This window comes from Mirounga leonina, unplaced genomic scaffold (assembly GCF_011800145.1).
Source record: "Mirounga leonina isolate KUSES-001 unplaced genomic scaffold, KU_Mleo_1.0 Mir_94, whole genome shotgun sequence".
NCBI lineage: Eukaryota > Metazoa > Chordata > Mammalia > Carnivora > Phocidae > Mirounga > Mirounga leonina.
Window position 1 is genome coordinate 45,712,356 of NW_023270855.1, and position 11,185 is coordinate 45,723,540.

Genomic DNA, 11,185 nt, shown 5'->3' on the forward strand with positions numbered 1-11,185 from the left:
CCCAGTTAAAACTTTCAAACACAGTCCTGTCTTGTCTACGTGAAGGCTGCCTCGGGGGTCCTCAGGGGGGCTCCTTCACGCGCCTGCCGCCTCAAGGACACAGTGCCACCCCGCAACCCCATCTTGAGGGACTGCCCTACTCGCAGCTCCGGTCTCTCGGTAGATTCTGGCGATCAGGTCTCTCTGCTCCTGCTTCCTGCAGCAGCCGGCTTCAAAGTCTAACATCCCACGGAGAGAGAGCTCTCCGGATATGCAGCCCAGCCCGCTCCCGCCCCATCCGTCTTTGACCCTGTGGAATCTTGCAGTTGTGGCGTCAGAAAACATCTTCGGTCTCAATCTCGGGTGACCCCCCTCGAGGCCTTTGAAAGCCCAAAGGTCCACCCCTCAAGATTTCCTCTAGGCTGAGCTGTTCAATTCCGGAAGCTGCTTCCCTCACAGGAAAGGTCTGCGATTCCCCAAAGGTGCCGGTTACTTCCTCCCGAATCACAATATTTTCAGTGTGCGGTGAGGTGGTGTGTGCGAAGAAATCAGCCCCTCAGCCGGTCGGCCAGGGGTCTGAAACCGCGCTGGCTGCGCCCCAACACCCGCTCCCAGCTCGGCAGAGGAGGAATGCTAAGGAAGCGCTCTCTTAGCCGTGGGGGACGGGTTCTGTGAATCCTGAGCAGCCCTCTCTGGAGAGAAATGGGAAAGGGGAGGGGGCAGGAGGAAGGGACTGGAGACTCGGGGTTAACAAGTGTTAAGAGCTCGTCTGCACAGCTGCGGAGCGGCTACCACAGGAGGAAGGCGGGTCTGCCGGCAGTGGGGACCCTGCGGCCCCGGCCCCCACTTCCCAGTGCAGGCAGCTGGACAGGGAGAGTGGCTGGCCGTTTCCCCTGCTCAGCACATGGGGCTGAGATCCTGTTCCTTAACTAAATGAAGCACATGCAAAAGGGCACTGCTCACTGGCTTCTCTCTAATGGGCCGATTCACTGACAACATGCCTGCTTCTGTTTCTCTACCCAGACCATGCCATTAAATACAGTGAGGAAAAGGGGGATCCTCAGCCAGCAGAGTGCAGAAGGCTGTTCCAGAAGCCTCTAGGGCAGGCCAGGTCCCCTCAAAATCCTGTCACAGGCTATGTGTGGGGTATTTGCTGGAGCAAATCAGAGCCACCACGGGGAAGCTCTGCTCTGGGGAGCACACACATTCTAGGGGACATGGGTCTTTAAGCATACAGAATGTACTGTGAGCACAAGGCAGAGGATGCAGAGAGGCGGGTGGACAGAGCCACCAGGAGGCCCCAAGGAGGCAACACTGGAGCTGTGCAAAGCACTGGGACAAGACACTCTAGCCAAGGAAGAGCCAGACCAAAGGCCCAGGAGGGGTGCCAGAGGAGTGCTGTTGGGAGACCAGCCGGGCTGCGGAAGCACAGAGAGCCCAGTGGGTGGGTAGGGACTCACTATGAGGGTGGGGGTGGGGGTCACATGGAGAAGTAAAATTTGTTCTGAGAGTGAAGAACCCGCCCACAGGTGGCAGGCAGAGCAACATGGTCTGATGCCTATCTCAGGAGGGACCCACTGGCTGGAGTGTGGGGCAGCAGCTGGGAGGGCAAGAGCCAATGGTGGCTCAGAGCAGGGATGAAGAAGGGAAGAAGGGGCAGACAGGGATGTGGCTCAAAGGTGGAACCAACATAATGTGCCAACAGATGATGGGAGGAGACAGTAGTGTGGTGAGTGCTCCCAAGGTGAAGCTCAGAGCAGGCGGGCAGAATCGAAACTGGGGAGACCTCCCAGGGTGGCTAAGGCTAGGCCAAAGCCTCTTCTCAGGAGAAGGCACATTCCTGGGACCAGGAGCTGCTCCCTGGAAGACCTGAGGCCCTTGAGCAAGGACAGGCACAAGGGCTTTCCAAAGCAGAGATAAGCCCTCAAGCCCTCCAGGCTGGAAGTCCACCTCTGCCTCCCATCTCCACTGGATGCTCACAGGCAGCACAGCCGCAGGCCAGTGGGGCCTCTCCTACCTCCTGCCTGCCTGCCTGCCTACCTAATGGATCCTTCCCCAGTACTCACTCCTCAGTCCTGGATGAAACCTGAGAGCCAGTGACCCTGTGCCCGGCCTCCACCGGTGATCAGCACATGGCACGAGTTCAATCTCGAATCTTCCCTAAACCCCTGCCTACCTCACCATCTCTACAGCTCCCACCTAGGTCTAGGCCCCTTTGTCTCTCAAAAGAGGGATCCTTCCCAAACACAAATCTGACCCAGGCCCCCCCCACTCAAACTCTGCACCCCCCCACCGAGTCTCCCAGCCTCCTCCCTCCCACCCCCTCCAGCTCCTCTCTGCCCTCATGACCCCTAAAAAGCCAGGCTGCCCCTCCTTCAGTACCTACACATGCCACTTGCCTATACCCAGAAAAGAGTCTACTTCCCATGACCCCCTTCCCCCAAGCTGATACTAACCCTCAGACTCACCTCAACCTCATTCATGAGGAGGCTCTCAGAACCTTCCAGAAAAGGCAGGAACCTCCCACCTGGCCTCAGGATCATTTATGGCAAGTATGGAAAAATGACTGCATAACTGTCTTGCTAACCCTGCTAGCATGTCCACGTGGGCAAGGCCTGACCATCCTGGGGGCCCCTATGCCCAGCACCAAGCATAGCAGCAGGCACACAGGAACCATGGGACCATCACCAGAGGAAGAGAAAGGTGTCAAACGAGTCCTGTCCACAAGAGAAAGGAGCCAGAGATGCCAGAAGTCACCTCTGTTGATGAATTGTTTCTATCTGGGCCTTTCCTCCCAGTCCCCTTACTCCTCCCATCCTTCTCCAGGGCCTCAACCCCAGGTCTGCAACATGACCTAAGACCAAAGGGCAGGAATGCAGAGAAAGCCTCACTTTTAAAGTGTCTGGGGAGGGATGCGAGCACAAACCTCTGACCTGGTCTCGCTAAGCTCTCCCGTGCGGATCGGCAATAAAAAATAACTGGCGTTAAGAAAAGCGGGATGGGGGGGCGCCTGGGTGGCTCAGTTGGTTAAAGCGACTGCCTTCGGCTCAGGTCACGATCCTGGAGTCCCTGGATCGAGTCCCGCATCGGGCTCCCTGCTCGGCAGGGAGTCTGCTTCTCCCTCTGACCCTCCCCCCTCTCATGTGCTTGCTCTCTCTCATTCTCTCTCTCTCAAATAAATAAATAAAATAAAAAATCTTTAAAAAAAAAAAAAAGAAAAGAAAAGCGGGATGACACACGGCATGGGCTCCCTGGAGATGGCACTATGATAGCGGAGGCTAATAAAACCTTTCTACCCCTATGGCCGACGTCAAGAAGGCCGCCCCCAGGGGAGTCACAGCTACCAGGTGGAAGGGGTCCAGCTGTGAGACAAATGCTCCACAATTCGGGGCAAAGTGAGCAGTTTTCAGAGCAATTTCACATCATGAGCTCGCAGGACCCTGCTGGCGAGAAGGTGAGGAAAGGGGCGCCTCGCTCCCTGAGGAGGAGCTGAGCTTCTTGGCCTGGCCCTCTAGCACCTCCAGCCCAGTGCTCCCCCCAGCCTGCCTCAGACTCAGCTGCCCCCACCCCAATGCCCTGCAGAGACCCACGGAGCTGCGCTCTGTACTGCTGCCAGGTGCCAGGCCCACCCGAAGGCATCTGCCCTCTCCGTGTTGCAGAAGCACCTTGGATTTGGAATGTGCCATTCTCCTACTACCCCTGCCACTGACCTCTCATTACCACCAAGTAACAGTGCCACCATCCTCCCAACTGCTCAGCCAACTACATGTTTGTGTCCCCCAGAAATCACATGTTAAAATCGAACCCCCAATGTGATGGTATTAAGATGGCCGAGGGGGGTGCTTTGGGAGGTGATTGGGTCATGAGGGGGGAGCCATGAATGGGACCAGTGCCCTTATAATATGGACCCTGGGGTGCCTGGCTGTCTCAGTTGGTAGAGCATGTGACTCTTGATCTCGGGCTTGTAAGCTCGAGCCCCACATTGGGTGTAGAGATTACTTAAAAAAAAAAAATCTTAAAAGGAAAGGGGGGGTGGGATCCCAGAGTGCCCCCTTGCCCCTTCAACCATGTGAGGATACCCTAAGAAAACAGTCATCTCTGAACCAGAAAGTGGCTTCACCAGACACCAAACCTGCTGGTGGTGCCTCGATCTTGGAATTCCTAGCCTCCAGAACTTTGAGAAACAGGTTTCTGTTGTTTATAAGCCACCCAGTCTTTGGTATTCAGCAGCCAGAACGGACTAACACACCAACTTTCTCTTTTCCCCACCTGCCACACTGACTCGCAGGCAAGACCTGCCAACGACAACCCGCAGTCCTGCCAGGCCCCACTCAGGCACGGCAGGCAGAATGTGGGCAGCATCAGGACTGCAGGCTAACATCGCCACTTCTGCATTAACACTTAGATGCACAGGGGCGCCTGGGTGGCTCAGTCCGTTAAGCATCTGACTTTGGCTTGGGTCATGGTCCTGGGGTCCTGGGATTGAGCCCTGATTCAGGCTCCCTGCTTCTCCCTCTCTCCTTCCCACTCGTGCTCTCTCTCACTATCTCTGTCTCTCTCTCTCAAATAAAAAAAAAAATTTAGATGCACAGGCAACATGCCAGGCACCCACTGAGCACACCCTGGCCCCAGCTTGCTTCGTCCCAGCTACCCTGCCCAGTGGGCCTGTGGTCCCACTTTCCAGATGAGCAGTCTAAGGTGCAGAGGGTTGCAGACATGCCCAAGGTGCACAGTATGTGGGGCGGCCCTGCTCATCAGACGAGGGGCCACAGACACAGGTGGGTCTGATGAGGCACCTGCTACCACCAAATCTCCCAAAATTCTCAAGAGGAGGAGCTGAGGCCCCATCTCTGAAGGGTCAAACCCCTACCCCTCCCTCCTGGCTGAAAAGAGGACAAAGCCAAAGGAAGAAGAACCTTCTCAGAAGGCCAAAAGTTCCCCCAGTCTTTCACACAAGGGTTGGGGGCCTGAACTCTTCCAGGGCCTCAGGGCTGAGTGGTGACAATCTAGGACACCGCCAGAGAGGGCTTGTTAAGAAAGTTTAAACAAGCAAAGGTCACCAAGCCAGAAGCAGACAGCTGCCTTGCTGAACTGTGCCGAACCCGCTCACACTGTGTCTGGGCCATAACTTCCCATGAAAACACCTGTGGCTGGCACGTCCCTCACCCAATACCCTCGCCTCAGCCCCCAGGAGCAGCGTGAGTCAGCCAGACTGGGTCCCATCCAGACACCTTTCGGGAAGATGGGCTGAGGAGTGAGGATGCCAACAACCCAACATCTGAAGAGCCTCTGTGGCAAGAAGGTCCCTCCAGAGCTCAGCCAGCTGGGCACCTCACAGTGATGGAATTTTAGCTAGGAAAGTGCATCTCCCAGGAGAATTCCTCCATTCTCCCCCAACTCAACACCCCAAGTGGCTGCAAACCTCCCCTCCCTCCTGAGCCTGGACCCTTTTGGAGGGCCTGAGGTGGAGCTGGGAGGGGGCCCACTAGAGAACAAGTGTCTTTTGTGTGAGTGAGCCTGTGGCTAGGACCCCACCTCCCCTCTGCAAGCCCTCGGCTGAGACAGCCACGCTTCAACCATCCCGAGGTTCGGCTTGGTTATTAACGACCATCTCTACTAGGCAACGAGTTTTTTGTTGATCCCTCGAGATGGGAAGGAAGGAGAATAAGCTTTTCTCTTTCTTTTTTTCCCCCTTGGTTGCAGAAAAGTGAAGTTGGAACAAACAAGTTATATAACGCTGGGGGCGGTGGGGGGGTGGAGGAGCTCAGTCCCTCCTGAGGACAGTTTCTTGAGTTGTGGGACCGCTGGAAAGGCCAAGGGGAAGACAGGAACCGCCCCCATCCCTGGCCAAATGACAAAACCCTTCATGGGACAAAAAGGCAGATGCAGGCGCCTCCTGGAAGACTGGAAAACCAACCCCACAGCCTCCCCACAGCTCCCCACAGCCAGCCTCCCCCCAGCCCTCAGCAACCCCACAAGTCTCCCTGAAAAGGCGAAGGACTGACCCGATCCCAGGGAAGGGACTTCCTACCCGCCAGACTGCAAGCCCTAGAGAGCTTTTCCACACCCCTTTCATCCATCCCTTTCTCTCTCCCTCCCCACCCCCAGCCATATTTCTTGAACATTTACTTCCTCTGTGCAGCCCTTGCTCCAGGCATATAAGACAGAATGAGGCAGACGCTCTCCACCCTCAAGGCATTTCCACTAATAAACACACCAAGGGGTGTTGGGTTGAGATAGTGTGATCAAGGACAGACAACAGCCATATGACCCAGCCACTCCACTCCTGGTATACACCCCAAGAACCGAACACAAGTGTTTCCACAAAAACTTGAACCTGTGCGCTCACAGCAGCACAGTCCAACTAGCTAAAAGGTGGAACCAACCTAAATGTCCACCTGTTGGTCAAATGGTTAAACAAAATGTATGGTATGTCCACACAGTGAGATATTATACAGTCGTAAAAATGAATGAAGTACTGATACACATTCCAACGTGGATGAATCCTAAAAACATTACACAAAGTGAAAGAAGCCTGACACAAAAAGTCACATATTGTATGATTCCATTTATGAAACAGGTAAATTATATAGAGATGGAAATGAGATGAATAGTTGTAGGAGGCTGGGGTAGGAGGAATGGGGAGTGATTGCCAATAGGTACGGAATATTCCTTTGGAGTGGTGGAAATGTTCTGGAACTAGACAGATGGGATAGTTGCTCAATATTATGAATATACTAAATGTCACAGAATTGTTCACTTTTTGTGGGTGAGTATTTAATGCTATAAAAATTTTACCAAACAATCCAAGGTGACCAGAAAAAGCATTCTGGGGGCTAACTGAGCTCGGTGGTCAGGCAGATGGCTCTGAGAGGACATGACCTGGGAGTGTGGAAGGATGAAAAGGAATGAGGCATGGGCAAGTGATACACCAGGCCTCGCTGGCCCCTTTGGAATAAGTGAAGGAAGGAATAAATGAACATTACAAAGGCCTCTAGATCTCAAGGGATCCTTGGCAAAATATTGTGTGCCACAATCTCCCTCAAAACTGGATCCTCTTTCCACATGCTCCATCTCACCATATTAGGGATTCTTGCCCTTCTCCCCATACAAGCACCACAGGGATAAGAGCCCTTTCCCTATCAGTTGCTCTAGACAACTGTAATCTTTCCACTAGGATGGATGGAAGGGGGCAAATGGGAATCCCGGAAGTGGGGGAAATGTCTTTTTAAAAAATGCCTCCAGGACACCTGGGTGGCTCAGTCAGTTAAGTAAGTGTCTGCCTTCAGCTCAGGTCATGATTCCGGGGTCCTGCAAGAGAGCCCTGGAGCCCTGCTCAGCAGGGAGCCTGCCTTTCCCTCTCCCTCTGCTCCCCGCCGCACACACTTGTGCATGCATGCTCTCTCTCTCAAATAAATAAATAAATAAAATCTTAAAAAAAAAAAAGTGCCTCCATTTAGAAAAGATTTCTTAGAGGGGTGCCTGGGTGGCTCAGTCAGTTAAGCATTCAACTCTTGATCTTAGCTCAGGTCTTGATCTCATGGTCATGAGTTCAAGCCCTGTGTTGGCCTCCATGCCCAGCATGGTGCCTGCTTAAAATAAAATTTTAAAAAAGAAAAGATTTCTTACATATGACACAAAAAGTGTAATCCATTAGAGAAGAACAATGATCAACTGGACTTCATCAAAATGATAAAATTTTGCCCTGTGAAAGATATCATTAGGAAAATGAAAGAAAGAAAGATAGATAGATGAGCCACAGACTTGGAAAAAGTGTGAATCATATATCTGATAAAGGACTTGTAGCCAAAATACATAAAAAATTCTTAAAAGTCAACAATAAGACGATGACTCAATTAGAAAATGGGCAAAAGACTTGAAAAGACACTTTATCAAAGATATAAATACCCAACGAGACCATGAAAAAGTGTCCAACGTTATTACTTATTAGGGAGATACAAATTAAAACCAAAATAAGATACCCGTATATACTTAAAATGGCTAAAATTAAAAACTGGCCACATCAACCGTAGACAAGAATGGGGTGCAACTGGAACTCCTGTACATTTGCTGGTAGAAATGCAAATGGTACAGTCACTCTGGAAAACAGGTTGGCAGTTTCTTAAAAAGTTAAACCTACATCTACCATAGGACCCAGTCAGTCCACTCCTAGGTATTTACCCAAGAGAATGAAAGTATATATCCACACAAAAACACATACCTGGATGTTCACAGGGACTTTATTTGTAATTGTCAAAACGGAAACCCAAATGTCCATTAACCAGTAAATGAGTAAGCAAACTGTCTATGCATACAATGGAATACTCTGAAGCAATGATAAAGAACATCCTTCTGATACTTGTGACCACACAGATGAACTTCCAAAAGCATTCAGTTAAGGGAGAGAAGTCAGACATAAGAAGCCACATATAGTAGGATTCCATTCATATACAATTTCTAAAAAGGCAAAACTAGAAAGCAAAAGCAGATCAGGATGCGTTTGAGGCTGGGGGTTGACTGTAAGGGGCTTGAGGGAACTCTTTGGGGTGATGGAAGCCTTCTCAAAAAACTGGATTGTCTTAAAGGGCACATAACTCTATAAAATAATTAAAAATCGGGGCGCCTGGGTGGCTCAGTCGTTAAGCGTCTGCCTTCGGCTCAGGTCATGATCCCAGGGTCCTGGGATCGAGCCCCGCATCGGGCTCCCTGCTCCACGGGAAGCCTGCTTCTCCCTCTCCCACTCCCCCTGCTTGTGTTCCCTTTCTCACTGTGTGTCTCTCTCTGTCAAATAAAGAAATAAAATCTTAAAAAAAAAAAAAAACACTCAATCAACTGCTCAGCTAAAATGAGCGAATTATACGGTATGTAATTAGTTACACCTTGCTGTTGTCCCCAAACGATCCCATTCCTGGGCCCAAGGCAGGGACCTGGGGTTAGCTGTCCCCTTTTGTCTGTTCCTTACGTGTCACCTCATGCCTGGCCAACAAGCCCTGCCAACTCTACCCCCTGAATGTCTTAAAATCTTCTGATCTCTCCTCACTCCCCGTTGTAGGCCTCTAAAGCCCCACTCATGCCTGGAGTCATCAGGTCTTTCAGGTCAGCACCAGCCAAGTCTCCACAATGAGGACTGCCTCCACAGCACACATCACGTATCACACTGGAATTATTTGCTCCCGTACGCTCACCATCAAGGAAGAGCCCAGATTTCCTCCTTGGCCAACCAAGGAGGCTTTCCTGGGAGGCCAGGACGGGAGGATCTGGGCCACGCTGGCCCTGTAAGAAGAGGAAGGTTGTGCTACCTAAGGCAGGTGTTCCTCCCCTCTGAGAATCCAAAACAATGCATACCAACACCTTCAATTTTTACACCAATTCTGGGGTTCAAGCAACCTATCTCAGGACTTGGACAAAGGAAAAGGGAGCCTCCCTTTTCTGTGGGCAAGACCTTGCTTCAAGTCCTTTAGTCTGGGGGAGGATTTGAACCCCTTGGGGATGGGAGACAGGAGCACCAAGGATGGACCCTCCTTAGACTTTCAGGGTTCTCTCATCATCCTCAGGCTCCCCAAGACCCACCCCAGCTCCTTAGGACCCCTGGGAACTCCAGACCCTTTCCTGCCCATAAGGACACACTGGGACCCCTGGGGACAACGGCAGCCTCTGCTTTGAGGTTTTCCTAGGCCCTTTAGGCCTCTTTCAGGCCCTCAGATTCACTTGAGCCCCCTATCTCTAGCCTTCCACAGTCCTCACTCCCGCCAGGACCCCTCAGCATGCCCACAGGACCACCTTTAAACACTTCAGGGCAGGGTCCTACAGCACCCTCCAGGAAGCCTTGGGCCTCAGCCCCTCAAGCTCTCATCAGTCCCCTCCTTAAGAGTCCCCAAGACAGCCTCAACAAGCTCAAGACTGCCCATAGTCCCCTCCTCAGGCCCTCTCTGCCTCCCAGACCCTTTGGGATCCCCAGTTCCCCCATGGCCCCATCACAGTCAGGAGTCCATGGGTTTCCCTTCAGACTTCCATGCTCCTCAATGCCCCCTTAGACCCCTAGGGCCGCATGCAGATACCTCGAGGTCCTGGGGCCCCCAGCCCGCCTTCGGCTGCCCCTCAGCAGCCCTCGGTCCCCCCAGTACTCCATGACCCCCTAAAGCCAGCAATCCCCCGTAAAGACCCTCGAACCAGCCCAGGTGGCTCCTCAGCCCCTCACGACCCCCAGGACTCCCCACACGTCACCCTGGCCCCGGGTCAGGTGCCGGCCCACCCTGCGCACGGGTCTCACCTGCTCGGACGCTCGGGGCCCGGGCCCGCGCCGAAGCCGCCGCCACCAGCGCCGCCGCCGCCACCGGACTCCGCCATCTTCCCGCCGCCGCCGCCGCGCGTTCAAGTGACGGGAGCCGCGCGCGCCGGCCCGGGAGACAGAGACGCGGGGGGTGGGGGGGCGGGGCGCCACCGGGCCTGCTCTGCAGGGGGCGGGGCCCTGGGCGAGGGGTGGGGCCTGGCCTAATGAGGGGGTGTGGCCTGGGCGGAGAGAGGTGGGGTCTGCGGATGGGCGGGGGCGGTGAGGGCAGGGGCCGGCTCAGCTGAGGGAAGGGGGCGGGGCCTGGACGGAGGGCGGAGTCTGTGATGAGGGGCGGGGCGTTATCTAGGTGGCGGGGCCTACTCCGGGCAGGCGCGGGGCAAAGGCGAGTTGTGAGGGGTTGATGGGACCTGAGAGGGGGCTCGGAGAGTAGGGGCTGGCCCGAAGGTGAAGTGCGGCGGGTCTGGGGAGGGGTCTGTTCTACGAAGGGGGAGGGGCGAGGCCGAGATGGGAGGAACAAGGAGAAACTGATCCAAGAGCTCTGATAACTATCCCTGCCCTTCCAGGGCCACTCACTCCCCAAGACCTCCCTCAGATGTGGGAGTTCATCCCTTGCCCAGGCCTCAGACTTCCAACTAGGCTTTGGGTCCCAACCCTCCCCTTACCTACCCTCCCAGAGCCTCCACCCTCAAACCCAAGAACCTCCACCTTCAGACTCCAGTCATCTGCCCTCAGATACCCAAACCTCCTGCTTCACCCACAATTCTGGTTTTCACACCCCCAAACCCTGTCCTCAGATTATCTCCCCCATCCTCTACACCAATCCTAACTGCCAATCCCCTAAATCCTTGCCCACAGACCCTTCATACCCATACTTATACCACCAAAGTCCACTCCACCAGAACCAACAGCCTTGGA

The 11,185-nt window shown here is 53.8% G+C and overlaps 1 protein-coding gene across 1 annotated transcript in view; it reads right to left on the bottom strand.

Moving 5' to 3' along the window:
* The window catches only part of KLHL26 (kelch like family member 26), a 28,615-nt gene extending 18,292 nt beyond the window's left edge, over positions 1 to 10,323 (bottom strand). The window contains exon 1 of the mRNA XM_034997628.1: positions 10,250 to 10,323. The gene's annotated coding sequence lies outside the window, so the exon portion shown is untranslated. The remainder of the gene's footprint in view (positions 1 to 10,249) is intronic.
* Between the last annotated feature and the right edge of the window lie 862 nt (positions 10,324 to 11,185).